General features: G+C 42.9%; 1 protein-coding gene and 1 long non-coding RNA gene across 6 annotated transcripts in view; one reads left to right on the plus strand and one right to left on the minus strand.

Annotated features, from left to right (window-relative positions):
* The window catches only part of LOC122943635 (suppressor of cytokine signaling 1-like), a 192,267-nt gene that overhangs the window by 142,622 nt on the left and 24,357 nt on the right, over positions 1-25,288 (plus strand). The window lies entirely within an intron of this gene.
* On the minus strand, positions 10,318-12,931 carry LOC122943636. Its single transcript, XR_006390883.1, has 3 exons — positions 12,881-12,931; positions 11,644-11,754; positions 10,318-10,522 (listed from the first exon to the last, which is right to left on the minus strand). It is a non-coding gene; the product is annotated as an uncharacterized LOC122943636 (long non-coding RNA).

Raw genomic sequence — 25,288 nt, forward strand, 5'->3', positions numbered from 1 at the left:
GTAGCAGAGTTGAATATGCTGCTGTTCAGCCATAGTTCTAGTGGAGAAGGGAATAGACAGATGTAGTAGGGCTGTATATGTGGCGGGTCAGCATCAATGCTGGTGGAACAGAGAAACTGATGTGGCAGAGCTGAATACGCTGCTGTTCAGACACATTTCTAATGGGGAAGGGAATAGACAGATGTAGCAGAGCTGTATATGTGGCGGGTCTGTATCAATGCTGGTGGAAGAGAGAAACTGATGTAGCAGTGCTGAATACGCTGCTGTTGAGACACAGTTCTAATCGGGAAGGGAATAGACAGCTGTAGCAGAGCTGTATATGTGGTGGGTCAGTATCGATGCTGGTGGAAGAGAGAAACTGATGTAGCAGAGCTGAATACGCTGCTGTTCAGACACGGTTCTAATCGGTAAGGGAAGTTTTTGATGCACAGAATGGATTTGTGCAGAACAGCCAGGTGTTACTGTACACTGAGCTCACTTCACATGGCTCTCTGATGATTCCCCAGCAGGGGGAGGGGCCTCACAGACACTGCAGGCTGCCAGACTCATACTCTTCACATGAACGAGCATGCAAGGACTGAGTTCTCAGTGTGATGTCATAAGGAGGCGTGGCCGGCCTTCACTCAAACTGCCTAAGCCCTCCCAGCCTTAGCAGCAGAAAATTAGAAAGTGAACAGATAGCTGGCAGCAATTGAGGATGAAGTAGCAAGATGGGAATACCCCTTTAATCATAAAATAGTAGAAGGATGCAAAGAAGAAAATAAAATAGTAAAAACTTAATAGTGATAATAATAAGATACAAACACTACATGTAATCTCTACTTGCCCTATTGTTTTTACTCCCCTGTCCTTTATTATATATAAAAGTCTCTGTGTCCAAGCCGAAACGTTGCCTCACTGTGCCACTTGGGCTGAATAAATCACGGTTTTCTATTGGAAGTGCTTTCCGTATATATATATATATATATATATATATATATATACATGTAGTGTTTGTATCTTATTATCACTATTACGTTTTTTTCTATTTTATTTTTCTTTGCATCCTTCTACTATTTTATGATTAATTCACCACTACTATATATCGTGTATTTTACTTATCTGGTATTTATTTTATAGAATTTTTATGCAGCAAGCTGTTACTTTTATTTTCATTTTTATCTATTAATGGTATTTTTTGCATAGGTGTTTTTTTTATACACATATGTATAATATTATCCCCATGTGTGTGTATATATATGTATACACATCCCCCTTTCTGGATGTTAATTGTGTTTGTTAGCTTTTTATGTTTTATTTTGGGGACATATAATTCTATCAAGAGTCCAGTTTTTATCCTGTTATGCCCCCTAGCATTATATCTGTGGATGGTACTCGATCCACACTCTACCTTCAATGCTAGCGCCGACCTTTCACTTTAGCGCTGGACCAGAAGCCTCTCTGTGCGTCCCAGTGTGGAGCGCACACCAGGAACTGGAATGCATATCGGGCCCGATGTTCAGCTTGCATTCCACCCCTAATCTCTCCATGCCTGGTGTGCGCTCACATATCTCTTTTAGCGTCCCACATATGCAGCCTTGGCCCCAGAAGACCCCTCCCATAGACTTTTGGCGGTTTTACAGTCATATTTATAGGCCCGCCAGGTGAATGTTGTTTTAATATATCAACGGTAGAAGAAAAAAGAGAAAAAATGGCGGCACTCACTGAATCTTTGTTAAATCGTAGCTTTATTCGGTCTGAAACATAGCGGGTGCGGGTCACATATAGCACAAAGAAAGGCAGCAGCCGTTTCGCACTACAACAGCGCTTTGTCGAGCCTACTGTGACTTGAAAGGGGAGCGCCCAATATACCTGTCTCCTCCCTTCACGTCACTGCTAAACAGGTGCATCAATCAATCAAATATTCAGATCACCTTCATATACATAGAAAATTTTTAAATCATACAAAAATAGCAAGATCATTTTTGTCATTGAAGCCTAGACCTCCCATGGCATTACTTTTAATAATCCATTGTGCTTCTCGTTGCAATAAAATACGCTTTCTGTCCCCACCTCTGGCTGGTGGATTAACTCTCTCAATCCCTGCACATTTTAACACTTCTTTATTACCCTGATGTTTATCTTTAATATGTTCTATAAGGCGTGTAGCTCCAATACCTGTAACAATCGATCTTTTATGCTCTCTAAATCGCACATATAGGGGTCTATGGGTTTTACAGATATAAAATCTTTTGCATGGGCAAAAAAATCGCATACACTACATAAGCTGACTTGCAATTAATAAATTGCTTAATAGTGTGTGTGTTATATGTCCTATCTGGACTTGTTTCCCGGTTCGCATTACGTTGCACATTGCGCAGTGTCCACATTTGAAGTTTCCCATGGGACTCCATCTATCCAACCAAGTATGGCTTGTATCTGGAAGGTTACTGCTGGTCACAATATCTCATATAGTTTTCGCTCTTTTAAAGCTAACAATGGGTTTGTTTATCACTTTATCGATTAATTGTTCATCTCGCTGGAGCATATGCCAATTATTTAAAATGGCATTTTTGATGGTTTGGGAAATGGGGGAATATTCAAATGTGAACACTGCTTTAGTGTCTTGCGGTATTTCACTATGATGTGTTTTTTTCATTTACTTCTTTTTCCATATATCTTTACTTAGCCTGTGTGCATATGCTTTATCATAAGCTTTATCAATCAAAAGAGGCGGATATCCACGTTGCATGAATCTATTTCTGAGATCTTTATTCTGATTCTCAAACTCTATATCATTTTTAATGATCCTTGCAAGTCTGACAAATTGACCATACGGGACAGCTGCAGCTACATGTGGCGGGTGAAAGCTATCATAGTGCAAAAGAGAGTTTGTCGAACTGGGTTTTCTATATATGGTAGTGTCAATTTCCTCATTGATAATCCTAACTTGGACATCTAGAAATTCAATAGCTTGTTCTTCTATCTTACTAGTGAAACTCATGTTCATATTATTGTAATTTAAATACTGAACAAACTAAATTGATCTCAATCCCCTCCCCAAATAATAAATACATCGCCGATGTATCTAAAAAAGCTTTTGATGTATTGTACAAAGGGGTTATTGACAGTAAATATGTATCTCTCTTCGAATTGAGCTAGGAATAAATTTGCAAAGGTACAGGATACTGGTGTCCCCATAGCAGTTCCGGATGTTTGACTATACCATTGTTTATTAAACATAAACGTGTTGTTTTTTATCACAAAGGACAATGCCTCAGTGATGAACTCGGTGTAAAGTTTATCCCTTCCTGTTTTGGTTAATAAGTCTCCAACGATTGCTACACCTAGATCTTGGGGAATTTTAGTGTATAAACTCTCAACGTCAATTGTTGCAAGTAAATAACCCTTCTACCATGTGGTCTCTCTAAGTGCTTCCAAAAAATCATTGGTATCCTCTAAAAAGGAAAATACAAAAGCGATCATTTAGAAAAAAACTAACATATAAGAAGAAGAATCAAGAAGGCTGGACAATAGACTGAAACGAGTGCTCCTGAATATTCTATCAATAAATCGCATAATGGCGATAATTTTACATCGACCGAACGTAATCCAGATTCCAGCACTGCCCCTTTAGGAGGCGTATTAGAAGAGGCCGGACAGCAAAGAATGCCTCTAAGAAGCAGCTACAAGAAGAAGCAAGTGGGATGGCGGCATTGAAGCCGGAGGGAGGGTCCCATTTGGGCCTCCCCTTAGGCTTCAACGTCGTGAATCTCAGCGACCGAAAAAAAATGGTTTGCTCACCTATTGCGTTAGCACCAATTGGGCGCAACCACAATGAAGGCCAAAAGAAGAGAATTACAATGGTTGGTACAGCCTAGATTTGTCCAATCGCCTTGAGCAGGAGCCACCCTGCCGCTCGGGTAATGGTAGAAGATAAGGAAACGCTGAACTTTTCGTTGCGAGTATGGACCTTCGAGGGCGCACTAACACAACCGGTCGTAAGCAATATTTAAGTTTCAGTAATTTTCCGTTTTATTCATAGACAACACATTTCGGGGTACTGGAGACCCCTTTATCAAGTCTGAGCTGGGTCAGCAGAGTGGGTACTGCGGCTGGTTCCAAGTTACACGGGTCAGCGTCTTCCTCGTGCAACTTGGAATCAGCCACGGTACCCGCTTTGCTGACCCGGCTCAGACTTGATAAAGGGGTCTCCAGTACCCTGAAACGCATTGTCTATGAATAAAATGGAAATTAGGTCCATACGCTCGACGTAAAGTTCAGTGTTTCTTCTCTTCTACCATAGTAACAAAAAGCACAGGTTCAGGGAGTGGCAGTCCATTTACAGACGCCACTGACAGAGGCCTTTCTAGACAGATGTAGGAAGCCGGTACTGATGGACCAGAGCTTGCTGAATGAAGTTACTGGCTGACCCAGAGTCCAAGAATGCAGGCACAGACAGTGTGACTCCATTGTGAGAGAGAGTCACCGGAACTGAAAGTTTCAGAGTGGATTTCTCCTTGTCTAGGACCACCTCTCCAACTGATCCTAGACATTGGCGTTTCCTGGCTTCTGTGGACAATTACGCACAAAGTGGGCCTTGCCTCCACAGTACAGACACAGGTTCTCTGCTTTGCTGCGTAAACTTTCCTGGTCAGACAATCGAAGGCTCTCTATTTGCATGGGCTCTTCAGATGGGATGGACACTAGAGGAAGAACTGGCCTCTGGAAGAATGGAGCCAAACAAGGTGGTCTTCTGGTGCCTGCGACTTCCTTAGAACGTTCCCTGAAATGCATATCTATCCTTGTGGCTCAGGTCATTCAGAGTGGACGGACTGTTGCAACCAGTTAATTCATCTTTAATCTGGTCAGAAAGGCCCTCCCAGAACACCACCAGTTGAGCCTCATTGTTCCATGCAATTTCGGCAGCCAGGGTGAGAAACTGGATGCCCTACTGACCCACAGACGAGGAACCCTGTCGTAGACGCAGCAGAGCTGATGCAGCGGTGGATGTGTGGCCGGGCTCTTCAAAAACCAGCCGGAAGGTAGCCAGGAAAGACTGAAGATTAGTGGTCTCTGGACCTCCATTTTCCCAAATAGGATTTGCCCAAGCAAGGGCCTCATCAGACAGCAGAGACACAATACAGGCAACCTTGGACCGCTCAGTGGGAAACTTCTGCCCATGCAACTCAAATTGGATCAGACACTGGTTCAGGAATTCAAAACAGGTCTTTGTATCTACACCATAGCGTGATGCAGAGGGAGTTGCACACCAGCTGCACACAAATCCGGATTCACCGGTATGGGTATTGCAGAAGTATCAGCGGCTGGTGACCCTGCAGTAGCTGGAGAGATGGCATTCAGAGGAGCAGCAGCATTTTGCATGAACTGCATTATAACATCCTTATATTCGCTCTGACTTCTTACTTCATGTAACAATTCCTGAACTACAGGCTTGAAATCACCAGCGGGGTCCATGGCCTCAGTGTACTGTCACAAACTAGCGGGTGTAAACCCACTGGCCACGTGTCCTACCTTCTTTAAGGGCATTCTCTAAGTGAACCCCTCGATCTTTACAGTAGCCCTGATGCTGGAGATAGACCACCAGGTCGCTACCTCTTGAGGATTATTGGCACACGAGGCAACTGGTCCAGGCGGACCTGAGCAAGGTACCAGAGGTACAGGCATTGTCAGCAGGCCGAGTCGTAACCAGGAGCAGCAGTGCAGGACCGAAGGATGAGGCAGAGACTAAGTCAAACAGGCAGTAGGTGAGGGCAGGCAGCACAGGTTATCCGGGTCGGCAACAGGAGAGTCAAGGCAAGCAGGCAGGGATCAAACAGGTAGCAGAGTCCAGGAATACAAGTATGAGTCAGGAACACAAGCAGATATCAGGAACCTTAGCAGGACATAAGGACCTTGACACTGAGGCATCTGGAAAGGGGGCTGAGCCACTTATATATGTTCAGGAGGGCTAGGATTGGTCAGAGAGGTCACATGACCTAACCCATAAAGAACAGGAAGTGAAACGCGCCGTCCCTTAAGGAAGTGCTGCAGGCAACAAGCAGCAAGCATGCTGTGTCCAGAGCTGAGAGAAAACTGTAGAGCGGATCCCAGAACAACAGCACCCACACAGACAGAGCCCAGAACTGCAGCGGTAAATGGGAGACACTGGCAGCAGATCACCGCTGAACACGGCACCCAGGACAGCGGCGGTAAGCATTTCTCCATTATCCTATACATAAATTGCTATATTTCAACTCAGTGCAGCCACTGTTGGCCTGAAATGTAATATACAAGTAATGAGCCTAGAAGCCTGGTACAGGCTCTGGATCATTACTTACTTGGAACACTATTCCCGAACTCAGCCTGAAAGCATGCACTCTTCTGGGTTTTAGGCCCCTCAGATGCCGTGGTCACGATCGCGGACATTAGCCACGGGTGTCTGTTGTGTGAAACAGTAGTCACCCAGTTGCTATTGTGCTCACTTCGCGCCATATTTAAAGACCTGATATCCGCCGTTCTATTACAGCAGATAATAGGAAGGGGTTAAACAGACTAGAATGTGTTTTCTATTCAATTCGATGACAGCTTTGGACACTATTGCCATTCTCTCAATCAGCTTTATCAGGTAGTAACCTGGAATGGTTTTCAGTTAACAGGCACACCTTGTTAAGAGTTAATTTGTTGAATATTTTGCCTTCATAATGTGAGACATCCGTATGGATAAGGTGCTCACCTTGAGGTCCCACCCTCAGGACCACAATAAACGAATGGACACTATGCAGTGAAGAAGGGGCACACTCAAACGGGGCGCACTTGAGATCAATAGTACACAATTTATTTTACTAAAAATACACCTCTAAAATTTATGCAACACACATAAATGACCTCAATATTAAAGGAATCGAGTCTGTCCCAAGGTAATTCAGCAGGCTGCCGTATACACAAGACCCCTATAGCGAGGTGACTGTAGCACCATATATGCCGGTAAATCGCTGGTCCATATGTGTCAATGGTGCTGGAAATATGGCTCAGACGTCAATGTGCCGCAGAGAAATTCATGCAGGTATGTATCGACAAAGCAATTGATCAATAGACAGCAGTGATGTGATTATAGGGGTACAGCACTATTCACAATGTGCCGCAACCAGATTCACTGAATGAAGGCTGTCAAAGACAATGTCACTGGTAATTATCCTTAGTGAAGATTCAACTGAGATATGCAGCACTGTTCCACAATCAGTAATGCTACACAGTCTCTTAATACATCTGTATATGCCCCTTAAGAGCTGGGTCTTACCCCTCTTCACTGCCTTAGTGCAGCGTTGATCCCAGGAGGCCGTACACCAGCGGCGTCCCACGTGGTGTGTTCGACCTCGGCGTGGTGTCCCACGTGACATGGTTGCTTAGGGGACCGGATAGAAGCTGTGATGATGTCACTGGTAGGCGACTGCTCCTTCAGACTCCAGATCAGAGTGGTTCCCTTTACTTTTCTTTTTTTCTAAGTAGCATAGGGAATTGTTCTTCCTTTTATCTTATTGCAGATTCAATGCTCACTCTATACGCCAGACGCGTTTCGAGGTCCTCTGCCTCTTCCTCAGTGGCCAACTGAGTGAGTGAATCCTCACTCCTTATAAATAAGACTCCTGTTCCCATAATGCTTCACACCATTGTGCGTTCACTAATTTCTGGAGTGGACTCACATTACTTTCTCTTATATCCTGTTATCTTACACTTTGACTCACAATTTCACTATACATACAGATGTATTAAAAATATAAATAATCCCACATATAAAAATCGTATGCAACCTAGCATATGTGAACGTACCATGCTAATTTCATTGTTAAAAATGATAAAATATAGGATATGGAGAAAATCGCAAGGTCTTATGGTCACCAGGCATAAAACCGCACCAAAAACGCATTGAAAACTCATAGGTGTAAATTGCGTTTCCCGTGCGATTCATGCCTATCTTTCTCAAAATGCCATATGCGGAAGGGTATATACTTCCCCCTCAACGCATTGGCACTTTATGTGGTTTATCAGTCGCCCTCTAACCATGGAGATGTAATACAGGGGGTGGATGTAGTGTAGGGGGAGCCGTCCGACAAGGAGGAGAGATCGCAGTGTTGATAGACGACCAGACTACGATGTCCCATCCCCACCGGGTGACCCCCCCCCCCCCCCCCCCCCCCACTCACAGGAACCCAAAAACCTCAATTTCGGCATTTAAGCCCCTCGGGATAATTGTGTCATATTCAAAAATCCTTCGTGATTCCTGTCTCGACATGTGTGCTATATAGTTCCCCCCTCTCCACAACTTTTTTACCTTCTCGATGGCCATGAATCTTAGGCCTGTCGGATCACAGTTGTGTTTGATCTTAAAATGTTTTGATAATGAATGTGTGTCAAGACCTTTCTTGATGTTTGCGACGTGTTCCGCTACCCTCTTTTTGAGGGTTCTTTTTGTTCTACCTATATACTGCTTCCTGCAGCTGCATTCCAGCAAGTATATAACATCTGTGGAATCACACGTCAAACATTCTTGTATCTCCAAGCTAAAAGAATTGACTCTCGATTCCACATGTTTTTAGCAATTTTTAGTAAAATAAATTGTGTACTATTGATCTCCTGCCTGTGGCTTGCCTCCTCCCTCCCGCACCCCAGCCACTTTTAGAAAAAGGGGCGCGAGGGTGTTGGAAAAATCTAAAAAGTCACATATTTTGTCACAAAATGGCATAAATGGAATTTGCATCTTTTCTATGCCTAAAAAATGACATAGAACGTTAGCACATGACCCCTATCATGTTAACAAACATGTATGTGCATGTGAGGATCCAGTCTGCAGATTACAACTGCTGTGGCTGTGAATCAGTGCAAGGTTACTCCATATTCTAACCAGTGATTCTGCCATGTGCAGTGACCCAGTGGTTCACTACTTAATAGGGTGGTGAAACTTTGCTTTGTGTATTTTGGGCCACAGGCTATATATGCAAAGAAATATATAATTTTCTTCCAAATTGGGAAGTTGGATTAACTTGTAAGAGACTCAGAGAGGTAATCGTTATATGGCCTAGACCAGGGATGCCCAACCTGCGGTAAAACTACAAATCCCACTATGCCCTTCTGTAGGCTTTATAGCCTTAGTAAAACAGTGCATGCCATCTGAAGAGACTGAGCTTATTCTGCAAGTGCCTAAATTGCTTCCGTAAATTACACTGAACTGATTACCTCCAATTGCGGCACCACCACTGTGCACTGTGGCTTCATCACTGAGGGAGCTCCGCATTGCACCCCAGAGCCCACCTACCACCAGGCAGGAGACCCCAAAGCAGGGTGTACCCAGAGGGGAAGGCTGCGCGCCACCCTTCACTGCATGCGCCAGAGTGAGGACTGCTACCATGATTAATACTACTACTATCTTCCACCACTCCTATCCTCACCTTCTCCCCTTCCAGATAGCTGCACTAGTGGGAGAATGGAAGATGCTGGCTTTCCTCCATTGCACTGTCTGTCTTACTTGTTCCAGGTGTAGGTATGGCAATAACAAAGGGACAAAATACTGGCCCTAAAGTTAGCCACTAGATGGAGTATCTGTGTATGCATACAAAAATAACCTAGAGATTTTATTGAGTGATGGCCTATCTTTAAGATGGGCCATAACTAGGTTATTGGAGGGTGTGCGACACCCTGCACTCCCGTTGATCAGCTATTTAACAATAGTACCAGCTCTGACGGCAGACCGCTTTTTCTACATTGAAGAGGACTGAGCTCATCACTGCAGCGCTATCCCCTTTGGTAAGCTGAGACCAGGGGAAGTGACTGACCCGCTCCCAAAGAAAAACTCACACAGAGCTGTCTCTATCCTTGCTGCAGTAGACCGAATCGATAAAAAAAATATGAGTCCGTCTCCTGCTGCGAGTTATAACAGTGCTCTACATGCACACTTCTTTGTGCTCTAGCAATTGGTGAGGGTCTCAGGCACTGAGACTCCCACCAATCATAACATTTGATATGCCACTAGAACATATCAAAAGTTTTTTAAAGTACAGTCACACTTTTAAAGATGCTGGAGGCATGACACCATCTATTTTCGCTGCAGACTAGCTGTCAATCACTGTCTCACTGTCACTCTCCTTGAGGTTGGTTGCAAGCACAGCTCCGGTTCCCACAAGCCCACTATTGTGTATGTGTATATATACATATGTATATGCAGTGCATTCGAAAAGTCTTCAGACCCTTTCACTTTTTTCACATTTGTGCTAAAATTAAAAAAAGTTAAAAATTTTCCCCATCAGTTTGCACTCAATATTCCATAACAAGAAAGTGAAACCAAACGTTTAAAATCTAATTTATTGAAAATGGAAAACACATTGCATTGACCTAAGTATTCAGACCTTTTACTCAGTACTTGTTTGAAGCACCTTTATCAGTGATTACAGCCTCCCTCCTTTGGATGTTCTACAATGCTGGTCTACAGATCCTCTCAAGCTCTGTCAGGTTGGAAGGGGACTGTCAGTGGACACCAATTTCCAGGTCTCTGCAGAGATGTTGGATAGGGTTCAAGTTAGGACTCTTGGTGGACCACTCAGACTTTCACAGATTTAAGAATAAAAATAAAACAGGCACTCACCAACTGGTATGTCTATAGTAGAATGTTTATAATAGAATAAAATATCATATAAAAGTTATAATAACAAAATATAACATAAAATGCTGATATTAGTGTACATACACTGAGCTGTGGTTGACAAAATACTGTTGGGGTTCAGAAAAAGATTGCTTACATCAATATAGATGAATTGATTTGAATATATTGTGGTAGTAATTTGTGAACAAATATATTAATTAGTGAAAAAAGTATTAATAATAATAATAATAATAATAAAAAGAGTGAAGTGAAATTTGTGTCTTCACCCTGCTACAGCAGTGTTACGAAATACTGCTACAACAACTTTATATGGACACAGTCATATGTTTCACTTCACTCTTTTTATTATTATTATTAATACTTTTTTCACTAATTAATATATTTGTTCACAAATTACTACCACAATATATTCAAATCAATTCATCTATATTGATGTAAGCAATCTTTTTCTGAACCCCAACAGTATTTTGTCAACGACAGCTCAGTGTATGTACACTAATATCAGCATTTTATGTTATATTTTGTTATTATAACTTTTATATGATATTTTATTCTATTATAAACATTCTACTATAGACATACCAGTTGGTAAGTGCCTGTTTTATTTTTATTCTTATATCACACAATTGCAATATATTGTTTTATTGGATGATCAGGTGAAACATCCTAAAAACAGAGCACCTTGACCACACTAACAGACACGGGTGAGCCACGTTATACTTGTGTTTTACTTTCACAGATTTGTCCCTAAGCCACTTCTGTGTTATCTTGACTATGTGCTTAGGGTCATTGTCTTGTTAGAAGGTAAAGCTTCGGACCATTCTGAGGTCCAGTGCACTCTGGATCAGATTTAATTAAGAATATGTACTTTGCTTCATTCAACTTTCCCTCAACCCTGACCAATCTCCCTATCCCAGCTGCTGAAAACACCCCCACAGCATGATACTGCCATCACCATACTTCACTGTAGGCAGGGGTCAAGTCCTGGGAAAAAAAGTGTGGGAACTCACCCAAGATTCAGTGCCTCCGCGTGAAGTCACGGCACGCTGCGTATGCAAAGGGCAGGGAAGGTCGGGAGGAGGAGCAAGCAAGTGCCTTATTTTTCGCCCTATAAGATGCACCTAGGTTTTAGAGGAGGACAATAAGAAAAAAATATTTTTTATTACACCTCAGGTCAGACCTCCAATGTTAATCATACCTCAGCTAACAGCCCCAATAAGATCCCCAATGTTAATAAGAACCCAATAAGACCTCAGATCAGACCTCAGTGCCTCTCCACCAGCCCCCAGTGCCTCTCCATCAGCCCCCAGTAGCCTCATAGCAGCTCCCAGTGCCTCTCCAGCAGCCCCCAGTGCCTCTCCACCAGCCCCCAGTGCCTCTCCATCAGCCCCCAGTAGCCTCATAGCAGCCCCCAGTGCCTCTCCAGCAGCCCCAGTGCCTCTCCATCAGCCCCCAGTGCCTCTCCATCAGCCCTCCCTTGTCACTCTCTTTCTCCTCAATCCCTCCCTCCCTTGTCACTCTCTTTCTCCCCCCTACCTTGTCACTCTCTTTCTCCCCCTCCCCCCTTGTCACTCTCTTTCTCCCTCCTCCCTTGTCACTCTCTTTCTCCCCGCTCCCCCATTGTCACTCTCTTTTTCTCCCCCTCCCTCCATTGTCACTCTCTCTTTCTCCCCCTCCCTCCCTTGTCACTCTCTTTCTCCCCCTCCCTCCTTTGTCACTCTCTCTTTCTCCCCCTCCCTCCCTTGTCACTCTCTTTCTCCCCCTCCCTCCCTTGTCACTCTCTTTCTCCCTCCTCCCTTGTCACTCTCTTTCTCCCCGCTCCCCCATTGTCACTCTTTCTCCCCCTCCCTCCCCTGTCACTCTCTTTTTCTCCCCCTCCCTCCCTTGTCACTCTCTTTCTCCCCCTCCCTCCTTTGTCACTCTCTCTTTCTCCCCCCTCCCTCCCTTGTCACTCTCTCTTTCTCCCCCCTTGTCACTCTTTCTCCCTCCTCCCTTCTCCCTTGTCACTCTCTTTCTCCCCGCTCCCCCATTGTCACTCTCTTTCTCCCCCTCCCTCCCTTGTCACTCTCTCTTTCTCCCCCCTCCCTCCCTTGTCACTCTCTCTTTCTTCCCCCACCCTCCCTTCTCACTCTCTCTTTCTCCCCCCTCCCTCCCTTGTCACTCTCTTTCTCCCCCTCCCTCCTTTGTCACTCTCTCTTTCTCCCCCTTCCCTCCCTCCCTTGTCACTTTCTCTTTCTCCCCACCCACCTCTAGTGTAGCGTGGCTGAGCTCTGTCCGGTCCTTGGTACAGGAGCATTTGTTTTCTGTACCCGGCCGGACTGAAAGGAAGTGCACACTAAATGAGCACTTCCTGTCAGTCCGGCCGGGTACAGGAAACAAAAGCTCCTGTACCAAGGACCGGACAGAGCTCAGCCACGCTACACTAGAGGTGGGTGGGGAGAAAGAGAAAGTGACAAGGGAGGGAGGGAAGGGGGAGAAAGAGAGAGTGACAAAGGAGGGAGGGGGAGAAAGAGAGTGACAAGGGAGGGAGGGGGGAGAAATTTTTTGTAGCCTTCTACAGATCGGTATCTTCACGCAATCCTGTCTCTGAGCTTCACAGGCAGTTCTCTCCTCCTCATGCCTTAGTTTTTGCTCTGATATGCATTGTCAGCTGTGAGACTTTATATAGACAATGCTGTGAATTTACCACAGGTGGACTACAATCAAGATGTAGAAACATCTCAATGATGATCAATAGAAATGGAAGGCACCTGAGCTTAATTTCAAGTAGTAAAAAATACTCCTCTTAGGGCTCTTTCACACTTGCGTTCTTTTCTTCCGGCATAGAGTTCCGTCGTCGGGGCTCTATGCCGGAAAAATCCTGATCAGTTTTATCCTAATGCATTCTGAATGGAGAGAAATCCGTTCAAGATGCATCAGGATGTCTTCAGTTCCAGACCGGAACGTTTTTTGGCCGGAGAAAATACCACAGCATGCTGCACTTTTTGCTCCGGCCAAAAATCCTGAAGACTTGCCGCAAGGCCGGATCCGGAATTAATGCCCATTGAAAGGCATTAATCCGGATCCGGCCTTAAGCTAAATGTCGTTTCAGGCGCATTGCCGGATCCGACGTTTAGCTTTTTCTGAATGGTTACCATGGCTGCCGGGACGCTAAAGTCCTGGCAGCCATGGTAAAGTGTAGTGGGGAGTGGGGGAGCAGTATATTTACCGTCCGTGAAGCTCCCGGGGCGCTCCAGAGTGATGTCAGGGCGCACCATGCGCATGGATGACGTGATCACATGGCACGTCATCCATGCGCATGGGGCGCTCTGACGTCATTCTGGAGCGCCCCGGGAGCCGCACGGACTGTAAGTATGCTGCTCCCCCGCTCCCCACTACTACTATGGCAACCAGGACTTTAATAGCGTCCTGGCTGCCATAGTAACACTGAACGCATTTTGAAGACGGATCCGTCTTCAAATGCTTTCAGTTCATGTGCGTTTTTCCGGATCCGGCGTGTAATTCCGGCAAGTGGAGTACACGCCGGATCCGGACAACGCAAGTGTGAAAGAGGCCTTAACAATTTTGATGAGTATTTTTAGCTGAGGAGGAGTACAAATTATGCAGTAATTCATATACAGTTGAAAGAAAAAGTATGTGAACCTTTGGAATGATATGGATTTCTGCACAAATTGATCATAAAATGTGATCTGATCTTCATCTAAGTCACAACAATAGACAATCACAGTCTGCTTAAACTAATAACACACAAAGAATTAAATGTTACCATGTTTTTATTGAACACACCATGGAAGCATTCACAGTGCAGGTGTAAAAAGTATGTGAACCCTTGGATTTAATAACTGGTTGAACCTCCTTTGGCAGCAATAACTTCAACCAAACGTTTCCTGTAGTTGCAGATCAGACATGCACAACGGTCAGGAGTAATTCTTGACCATTCATCTTTTACAGAACTGTTTCAGTTCAGCAAAATTCTTGGGATGTCTGGTGTGAATTGCTTTCTTGAGGTCATGCCACAGCATCTCAATCGGGTTGAGGTCAGGACTCTAACTGGGCCACTCTAGAAGGCGTATTTTCTTCTGTTTAAGCCAGTCTGTTGTTGATTTGCTTCTATGCTTTAGGTCGTTGTCCTGTTGCAACACCCATCTTCTGTTGAGCTTCAGCTGGTGGACAGATGGCCTTAAGATCTCCTGCAAAATGTCTTGATAAACTTGGGAATTCATTTTTCCTTCGATGATAGCAATCCGTCCAGGCCCTGACGCAACAAAGCAGCCCCAAACCATGATGCTCCCACCACTATACTTCACAGTTGGTATGAGGTTTTGATGTTGGTGTGCTGTGCCTCTTTTTCTCCACACATAGTGTTGTGTGTTTCTTCCAAACAACTTAACTTTGGTTTCATCTGTCCACAGAATATTTTGCCAGTACTGCTGTGGAAAATCCAGGTGCTCTTGTGCAAACTGTGAACGTGCAGTGCTGTTTGTTTTTTTTTTTTAGACAGCAGTATCTTCTTCTGTGGTATCCTCCCATGAAATCCATTCTTGTTTAGTGTTTTGCGTATCGTAGATTCGCTAACAGGGATGTTAGAATATACCAGAGACTTTTTTTAGTCTTTAGCTGACACTGTAGGATTCTTCTTCACCTTATTGAGCAGTCTGCGCTGTACTCTTGCCGTTATCTTTACAGGATGGCCACTCCTAGGGAGAGTAGCAGAAGTGCTGAACTTTCTCCATTTATAGACAATTTGTCTTTCCATGCATTGATGAACAGCAAGGCTTTTTTGGAGATACTTTTATAACCCTTTTTAGCTTTATGCAAGTCAAAAATTCTTAATCGTAGGTCTTCTGAGAGCTCTTTTGTGCAAGACATCATTCACATCAGGCAATGCTTCTTGTGAAAAGCAAACCCAGAACTGGTGTGTGTTTTTTATAGGGCAGCTGTAACCAACACCTCCAATCTCATCTCATTGATTGGACTCCAGTTGGCTGACACCTCACTCCAATTAGCTCTTGGAGATGTCATTAGTCTAGGGGTTCACATACCTTTTCCACCTGCACTGTGAATGTTTACATGGTGTGTTCAATAAAAACATGGTAACATTTAATTCTGTGTGTTATTAGTTTAATTAGACTGTGTTTTATTAGACTGTGATCGTCTATTGTTGTGACTTAGATGAAGATCAGATCACATTTTATGACCAATTTGTGCAGAAATCCATATCATTCCAAAGGGTTCACATACTTTTTCTTGAAACTTTATATAATACATAGTCCTACATAACTATTAGGCTGCTATTTCTGCAAGGAAACCATTACTAGTCTCCTCTATAATGTCTTCTGTGCAGAAATAGCAATAAGAAAAAAAACATAAGACCACTCCAGCCATAACACAGTGAGATACAGTGTCCACCAGATGCTGCCATACACGGCGCCCGCCTGACGCTGCCATACACAGTGTCCACCTGACGCTGCCATGCACAGTACCCACCTGACGCTGCCATACACAATACTCACCTGACACTGCCATACAAAGTGCCCACCTGACGCTGCCATACACAGTACCCACCTGACACTGCCATACATAGTGCCCACCTGACACTGCCATATACATATTACATGCACAGCTCTGCTATATGATCATTACAGTTAGCTTAACTATATACACAATCTATACACAGATCTCTGCTAAATGTCCATTAAACAGATAGAACTACTGTGTGCATATTACACACACAAAACTGTACAATAGACTGGTTACACTGACATAGCCCTGCTTTATACACACTTTCCATACATAAAGTATCTCTGCATTCTCCACCAGCACAGTCCTACATGGAGCCTGTGTTCCCCTAAGTCCTCCCACAAACATGGCTGATCACATGACTGTGACATCACCACAAGTCCTGTAACCACAATGTAGTCTGGAGCTGCTCCTGGTGAGAGAGATTTCAGTGAGGGGCGGGGCTTCCTGTGTTCCGGACCTGGCAGCTTCTGATACAGCGCTCCTGACCAGAAATAAGACCATACATAAACATCAGCATGAGTCTTTTTTCAGAGAGTAAAATGACCCGAACAGGCGTTTATGGCGCTTGTATAGGCGTTATTGCGACCTCTGCTTATGTCCTTGCATAATTCTAGTTTTTACTTTTTAATAAATTTGCAAACATTTCTAAAATTCTGTTATCCCTTTCTCATTATGAGGTATTATGTGCAGATTGATGGGGGAAAACTTGTTTTATTATTTTAATACAAGGCCACAGCTTAGCAAAATGTGAAAAAAGCCTGAAGACTCTCCAAATGCTCTCTCTCTATAGTTTTTTCGTTTCCCCACGTGTTGCAGGATATTAAGATCATCCTAGATTTTGCATACTGACCAAGCCCTATAATTCCAATCTGACATGTCAATATATGTGTTAATAACTTTGGAATGCTTTTACTTATCTAAGGCTCCTTTCACATCACCGTTTCTCCTTTCCGTTCTCCGGCTCCGTTGAGGAACAGGAGGACGGATTCTGCAGATAACTGAGACCTAACTGTGTAACGGAGCCTAAAGACCCCAGGACTTTCGTCTCCGCTCAAAAATCATGTTCTGAGCGGACACCGAACGGACACTATTATAGTCTATGGGGTCTTTAGGCTCCGTTACACTCAGTTAGGTCTCAGTTATTCTTATTTCTGATATTTACAGACTCTATACTGACAGGGAGTGTTCCACAGGATTTACCCCCTGATGAAGCATTAGCGAAATGCGCATCGGGTTGCAGGAGTGACGGCTCTTTGGTATGGTTACTATGCATATTATTTGAGTGAGTGAGTCCTGGCACTTTGCACTTTATGGTGGCCTCAACATTATACTATGTGATGTTATGTATATTTTGATGTATTGTCCAGCTATTTGCCTGTACTTAGCCATAGTCCTGACACTTTCCAAATCACTAGTCAGACCACACATGGAGTACCATATACAGTTCTGGGCTCCTGTGAGCAAGGCAGACATGGCAGAGCTGGAGAGGGTTCAGAGGAGGGCAACTAAAGTAATAACTGGAATGGGTAGACTACAGTACCCTGAAAGATTATCAAAATTAGGGTTATTCACTTTAGAAAAAAGACGACTGAGGGGAGATCTAATAACTATGTATAAATTAAGGTTGTCACAATACATCGATTTTGATACCATAAAAAAGTATTGCAATACTCTATACCATTCGATACCACGCAAAAAAAAAAAAAAAAAAAAAAAGCTGTGGGCATTCCGCATTTTATGGAACATCCGGCCCATAATCAAACAGTCGTATCCTATTTTTTTGAGGTATGTTACAGGAAATATGGTTTTCAGCCAGAACCTCATCCTAATGACCACACAAATATGCCTAATAATTGGACCCAGTGGTATTCACCCATTCAGTATGGCCAGTAGCAGTGTGTCCCTTGTTAGCTTATGTAAGGCAGGAAGGGCACATTGTAAAAGCAGTTGAACAACATTTTCTTGTCCAAGAGATGGGGAAGATATTTGGGTGATCACAGGGTGGAGTCTATGGTGGGAGGCTGGGACACAGGAACATAGGTGAAACTTGGGAGTCGGGCTCTCTCTTCTCTTCCTGGACCCCCTTGGATGAACAGCACTTCAGGAGCAAGCTAAGTTATATGTGTGCTTATGTGAGTATGTATATAAGTATAATATCCCAGTAGACTTTAAATGTGTACATATAGATATTTGTAGTCTGCAATTGTATTATTAGTAGATTATATATGCTGTTTATACATCAGTCTCTATATGTACATGTACTAATGGTCAGGTACTGGATGTGAGTTGGTTAGAAGAGTAGATCTAGTAGACTGTATATTGATGGAATCTGGATATACTGTATATACATACACATTATTGGCCACGTTTGCTTAGCATCCAGGGTGGACAGGAACTGAGGTGGCTGTGTGTGGTGGTGTCCTCTATGTATTGTGTTATCTGTATCTTTATGTATAATGTCCATTGCTTTGTCATCTCTGTTATCGGTAAACTATTTTTATATATCTGCGAGGGTTGTGTGTTGCTCCTGGGGTATATGAAGGACTGGAAGAGGTGTAATATTACACAGAATAATCGGGTTGTATGGGAAACAAGAGCAACAGTCTAGGACTAGAAATCTCCAATTTCCAATAAGCAAAATTCCCTTCATCAGGGTACAAGGTGACAAAAAAAAGGCGAATCGCGCAGTTTTTATTTATCTTTTTTTTCTGTTACTGCATTGACCACATAGGAGATATTTTAATAGTTTGGACTTTTCGGAAGTGGCGATATCTAATATGTTTATTTATTGTTTATATATTTTATATGTAAAATTGGGAAAGGGGGTGATTTTTACTTAATATTTTGGTGTTTTCTTTTGAAGTGACATCACTACTAGTATCAACTAGCCTGGGCGGGGCTAAGCTCCGTTCGCTTGAATGGAGCTTAGCCCCGCCCAGGCCAGTTGATACTAGTCGTGTAGCACCGCTGCCTTCTCAAACAGCTGATCGGCTGGGGGTCCCGGGTGTCGGACCCCTGCCAGTTTAGATGCTGATGATCTATCCAGAGGATAAACAAAGTGCAGAACCCCTTTAATAACAATTTCCCCTTGGGGGCTAGAACCTGGGATCTTTTAACCTTGTCCTATTTGCCCTAATAGAGTTCTATTAGAGTGAATAGGATCTCACACTCCCTATTGCCCTGGACTTTGTGCATACAGCAGCAGGGAGCTTACCATGACAGCCAAGGCTTTAGTAGGATTCTTTACGGTAAGAGCAGTGAGACTATGGAACTCTCTGCCTGAGGAGGCGGTGATGGTGAGTTCACCAAGAGAGTTCAAGAGGGGCCTGGATGTATTTCTGGAGTGTAATAAATTATATTATTACAGGCTATAGCTACTAGAGAGGGGTCATTGATCCAGGGAGTTATTCTGATTGCCTGATTGGAGTCGGGAAGGAATTTTAAAAAATTGGCTTCTACTTCACTTTTTTTTTTTTTTTTTGCCTTCCTCTAGATCAACGTGCAGGATAACAGGCTGAAATAGATGGACAGATGTATTTTTTTCGGCCTTATAAATTGTTACTATGAGTTATGTGAGGGCTTGTTTTTTGCAGGACAATATGTAATTTTTATTGATACCATTTTGGGTACATCTGACTTTTTTATCACTTTTTATACAATTTTTATAAAAAAATTTATGGGGTTCTCCATGCTGTACATAACATATGATAACTTTGATGTTACAGTAGTATAATCCTATCTAACCTTTAGGTATTGTTAAACTATTCAAATCATCTAAAATCCAGTGCTTGTAGTACTGTAGTACTTACTACTAACTTCATAGCAGTCAGGAGGCCGGGCGGGCAGCAGTGTAACTCACTACTTCACGCGCCTGCTCAGCCCACTTTATGAATGAAGCAGGCAGCGCAGGTGCATGATGTAGTGAGCCACGCTGCCAGCGCCCGCCTGGCCTCCTGACTGCTACGAAGTTAGTAGTAAGTTGTACATACGCTGGATTTCAGATAATTTGAATAGTTTAACAATACCTAGAAGTTAGATCTGATTATACTACTGTGAGCGGGGCCCGGTGTAGTAGAATACAGTGACTGCACCGGGTCCCACTGCCATTACATAACCAGATGCCAGCCCCCATTCACTACACTTGGAGACTGTTATGGGGGATCTGTGGATGACACATTAGATAAGATGCTATATATGTGTCACCCACAGATCCCCCCCATAGCAGTGTCATGCCATCCACAGATGCCCCCATAACAGTGCCATCCACAGATCCCCCATAATAGTGCAATGCACAGATGCCCCCATAATGATCCCCCATAACAGTGCCATCCACAGATGCCCCATAACAGTGCCATCCACATATGCCCCCATAACAGTGCCATCCACAAATGCCCCAATAACAGTGCCATCCACAAATGCCCCAATAACATAGCCATCCACAAATGCCCCCATAACAGTGCCATCCACAGATCCCCCATAATATTGTCATCCACAGACCACTATTAGTTCAAAACCCACCAAAAGCAGACCTTTTGGTTAAAAATATATTTTTTCTTACTTTCCTCCTCAAAAACCTAGGTGCTTCTTGTGGCCCGGTGCGTCTTATAGTGCGAAAAATGCGGTAATTGTGTGTGGGCTCGTTTTTTTGCGGGATGGGCTGTAGTTTTTATTGGTATCATTTTGGGATACATATGACTTTGATCACTTTTTATTACGCTTTTTGGGAGGTGAGGTAACAAAAACAGCAATTCCATCATTGTTTTCTTGTTTTACCTTTTTTTATGCCATTCACCACACAGGATTGGTGACATGATCCTTTTATAGATCAGGTTGTTACAGATGCGGCAATACCAATTATGTGTAGTTTATCTTATTTTATTTTTTACATTTTTTTTATCAATTATAAATGGGAGGATATGGGAAAATATAGTTTATTTTGTTTCTTTTTGTACTTTATACTTTTTTAAAAATATTTTTTATATGAAGTCCTACTTTGATCTTGAAGATCCAGTGGGGCTGATGGCTGTACTATACAGGTGAAACTCGAAAAATTTAGAATATCGTGCAAAGTTAATTTATTTCAGTAATTCAAATTAAAAGGTGAAACTAATATATGAGATAGACTCATTACATGCAAAGCGAGATATTTCAAGCCTTTGTTATAATTGATGATTATCGCTTAGGCTACTTTCACACTCGCATTTTGGGCAGATCCGTCATGAATCTGTAAAAACGGATCTGTTACAATAATACAACCGCATGCATCCCTCATGAACGGATCAATTTGTGTTATCTGTAACATAGCCAAGACGGATCCGTCATGAACTTCACTGAAAGTCAATGGGAGACGGATCCATTTTCTATTGTGCCAGATTCTGTCAGAGAAAATGGATCTGTCCCAATTAACTTACATTGTGTGCCAGGACGTATGCATTTGGCTCAGTTTTGTCGAGCGGACAGCAAAACGCTGCGTTTTGGTGTCCGCCTCCAAAGCTGAATGGAAACTGATCTGAGGCAAACTGATGCATTCTGAGCAGATCCTTTTCAATTCAGAATGCATTAGGGCAAAACTGATCCATTTTGGACCACTTGCGAGAGCCCATGACAGATCTCCCAAACGGAAAGCCAAAATGCAAGTGGGAAAGTAGCCTTACAGCTTATAAAAACCCAAAGTCTCAGGTACCCTTTGCTCAGGGGGTATGGATTAATTAGCTGACTAGAGTGCGACACTTTGAGCCTAGAATATTGAACTTTTGCATGATATTCTAATTTTTTGAGTTTCACCTGTACTCTGCAATGCTCTTCTATTGCATTCTAGTACTGTCAGTTTTAGACTAACACTAAGGGCTCATGCTCACGACCGTATGTGTTTTACAGTCCACTAAAAATACGGATGACGTCCGTGTGCATTCGTATTTTGCTGAACGGAATAGCTGGTCTCTAATAGAACAGTACTATCCTTGTACTATCCTTGTCTGTAATGCAGACAATAATAGGACATGCTCTATTTTTTGCAGGAACCGACATAAGGAAACAGAATGCACACGGAGTAACTTCCTTTTTTTTTTTTTTTTTTGCAGACGGAAAGAAAATACGTTCATGTGTATGAGCCCTAAGCCTGACCCTCAGGGTTCAGGCTTAGGTACATGGCAAGCCTGGATACCTTTGTAAGGTATCCAGTTGCCATGGCAACCATCAGCCTGCTGCAGCGTGTAGGCCCGATAGGGGAGAGAGGGATCCTCCCTCCGTTAACCCCATGGATGCTGCAGGTGGCTACTCATCACGGCATCTAAGGGGTTAAACGACCGTGATCTGTGCCAGCACTGATCTTGATCCTTGCATTAGAGTGTCAGCTGTATGTTACAGATGACACTCACTGCTGATGGTGGCGGCTCCGTTTCTTAGTCGTCACTATCACATGCAATACCAGGGAACCGCACAGAAGGCTCCAAGAAGCATGTGGGGTACAGGGGGCATCAGTGCTGGATGGCATCAGGGGTCATGCGGGCTCTGATCTCCATAGTGGAGATCAGATCCTGAAACTGACATTTTTAGACTGACTAATCAATCAAAGCGATCGCCAGCAAGGGACCGCTCTGATTGGTTCCTTGACGGCTTCTCCTATGTTTCTGCTCTTAGAGACTCTGGGGCTGTGACACCTAGTTAGGAGTTAACCCCTTAAGGACCGGGCTCATTTTCACCTTAAGGACCGGGCCATTTTTTGCAAATCTGACCAGTGTCACTTTAAGTGCTCATAACTTTCAAACGCTTTGACTTACCCAGGCCGTTCTGAGATTGTTTTTTCGTCACATATTGTACTTCATGACACTGCTAAAATTGGGTCAAAAAAGTTATTTTTTTTGCATAAAAAAATACATTTTTTACCAAAAATTTTGAAAAATTAGCAAATTTCAAAGTTTCAGTTTCTCTACTTCTGTAATACATAGTAATACCCCCAAAAATTGTGATGACTTTACATTCCCCATATGTCTACTTCATGTTTGTAGCATTTTGGGAATGATATTTTATTTTTTGGGGATGTTACAAGGCTTAGAAGTTTAGAAGCAAATTTTGAAATTTTTGAGAAATCTTCAAAATCCCACTTTTTATGGACCAGTTCAGGTTTGAAGTCATATTGTGAGGCTTAGATAATAGAAACCTCCCAAAAATGACCCCATTCTAGAAACTACACCCCTCAAGGTATTCAAAACTGTTTTTTCAAACTTTATTAACCCTTTAGGTGTTCCACAAGAGTTAATGGCAGATGGAGAAACAATTTTGAAATTTCTATTTTTTGGAAAATTTTCCAATATAATAAATTTTTTCCAGGAGTAAAATAAGGGTTAACTGCCAAACAACACTCAAAATGGGTTGCCCTGATTCTGTAGTTTGCAAAAACACCCCATATGTGGTCGTAAACTACTGTTTGGCCGAACGGTAGCACATAGAAGGAGGGGAACACCATATGGGTTTTGGAAGGCAGATTTTGCAGGACTGGTTTTGTTTATACCATGTCCCATTTGAAGCCCCCTGTTGCACCCCTAGAATAGAAATTTCAAAAAAGTGACTCCATCTAAGAAAGTACACCCCTCAAGGTATTCAAAACTGGGTTTACAAACTTTGTTAACCCTTTAGGTGTTCCACAAGAGTTAATGGCAGATGGAGAAACAATTATGAAATTTCAATTTTTTGGAAAATTTTCCAATATAATCAATTTTTTCTAGGAGTAAAACAAGGGTTAACTTCCAAACAACACTCAAAATGGGTTGCCCTGATTCTGTAGTTTGCAAAAACACCCCATATGTGGTCGTAAACTACTGTTTGGCCGAACGGTAGCACATAGAAGGAGGGGAACACCATATGGGTTTTGGAAGGCAGATTTTGCAGGACTGGTTTTGTTTATACCATGTCCCATTTGAAGCCCCCTGTTGCACCCCTAGAATAGAAATTTCAAAAAAGTGACTCCATCTAAGAAAGTACACCCCTCAAGGTATTCAAAACTGGGTTTACAAACTTTGTTAACCCTTTAGGTGTTCCACAAGAGTTAATGGCAGATGGAGAAACAATTATGAAATTTCAATTTTTTGGAAAATTTTCCAATATAATCAATTTTTTCTAGGAGTAAAACAAGGGTTAACTGCCAAACAACACTCAAAATGGGTTGCCCTGATTCTGTAGTTTGCAAAAACACCCCATATGTGGTCGTAAACTACTGTTTGGCCGAACGGTAGCACATAGAAGGAGGGGAACACCATATGGGTTTTGGAAGGCAGATTTTGCAGGACTGGTTTTGTTTATACCATGTCCCATTTGAAGCCCCCTGTTGCACCCCTAGAATAGAAATTTCAAAAAAGTGACTCCATCTAAGAAAGTACACCCCTCAAGGTATTCAAAACTGGGTTTACAAACTTTGTTAACCCTTTAGGTGTTCCACAAGAGTTAATGGCAGATGGAGAAACAATTATGAAATTTCAATTTTTTGGAAAATTTTCCATTATAATCAATTTTTTCTAGGAGTAAAACAAGGGTTAACTGCCAAACAACACTCAAAATGGGTTGCCCTGATTCTGTAGTTTGCAAAAACACCCCATATGTGGTCGTAAACTACTGTTTGGCCGAACGGTAGCACATAGAAGGAGGGGAACACCATATGGGTTTTGGAAGGCAGATTTTGCAGGACTGGTTTTGTTTATACCATGTCCCATTTGAAGCCCCCTGTTGCACCCCTAGAATAGAAATTTCAAAAAAGTGACTCCATCTAAGAAAGTACACCCCTCAAGGTATTCAAAACTGGGTTTACAAACTTTGTTAACCCTTTAGGTGTTCCACAAGAGTTAATGGCAGATGGAGAAACAATTATGAAATTTCAATTTTTTGGAAAATTTTCCAATATAATCAATTTTTTCTAGGAGTAAAACAAGGGTTAACTGCCGAACAACACTCAAAATGGGTTGCCCTGATTCTGTAGTTTGCAGAAACACCCCATATGTGGTGGTAAACTACTATTTGGCTAAACGGCAGGACATAGAAGAAGGGGAACGCCATATGGTTTTTGGAAGGCAGATTTTGCTGGACTGGTTTATTTACACCATGTACCCTTTCAAGCCCCCTGATGCACCCCTAGAGTAGAAA

Source organism: Bufo gargarizans, chromosome 7 (genome assembly GCF_014858855.1).
Source record: "Bufo gargarizans isolate SCDJY-AF-19 chromosome 7, ASM1485885v1, whole genome shotgun sequence".
Lineage (NCBI taxonomy): Eukaryota > Metazoa > Chordata > Amphibia > Anura > Bufonidae > Bufo > Bufo gargarizans.